Source organism: Coregonus clupeaformis, unplaced genomic scaffold (genome assembly GCF_020615455.1).
Source record: "Coregonus clupeaformis isolate EN_2021a unplaced genomic scaffold, ASM2061545v1 scaf0863, whole genome shotgun sequence".
Lineage (NCBI taxonomy): Eukaryota > Metazoa > Chordata > Actinopteri > Salmoniformes > Salmonidae > Coregonus > Coregonus clupeaformis.
The window spans coordinates 195,001-195,566 of record NW_025534317.1 but is presented as its reverse complement, the minus strand read 5'-3'; positions in this window follow the sequence as shown (position 1 = coordinate 195,566).

Genomic DNA, 566 nt, shown 5'->3' with positions numbered 1-566 from the left:
TACACTACCACAGATATAACTATTTTTTATTTTTTATTTTTATTTTACCTTTATTTAACCAGGTAAGCCAGTTGAGAACAAGTTCTCATTTACAACTGCGACCTGGCCAAGATAAAGCAAAGCAGTGCGATAAAAACAACAACACAGAGTTACATATGGGGTAAACAAAACATAAAGTCAAAAATACAAACAGAAAATCTATATACAGTGTGTGCAAATGTAGCAAGTTATGGAGGTAAGGCATTAAATAGGCCATAGTTCAAAATAGTTACAATTTCGTATTAACACTGGAATGATAGATGTGCAAAAGATGTTGTGCAAATATGATACTGGGGTGCAAATGAGCAAAATAAATAACAATATGGAAGTCCAGGAAGTGGGAGAAGATGGAGATGGATTAAACTTGGCCGACATTTTCTAATCTATGAAACAGTCGATCTCAAAACAGTTTTCTATTCCCAAAAACTAAAATCTGCTACGAACAGAGTGCACAAAGTTTTGTAGACTTCACCCTTTCTAAAAGTTTTTAAAAATTGCGTTGTGTAGGAGTGCAAGGGCGAATTGAG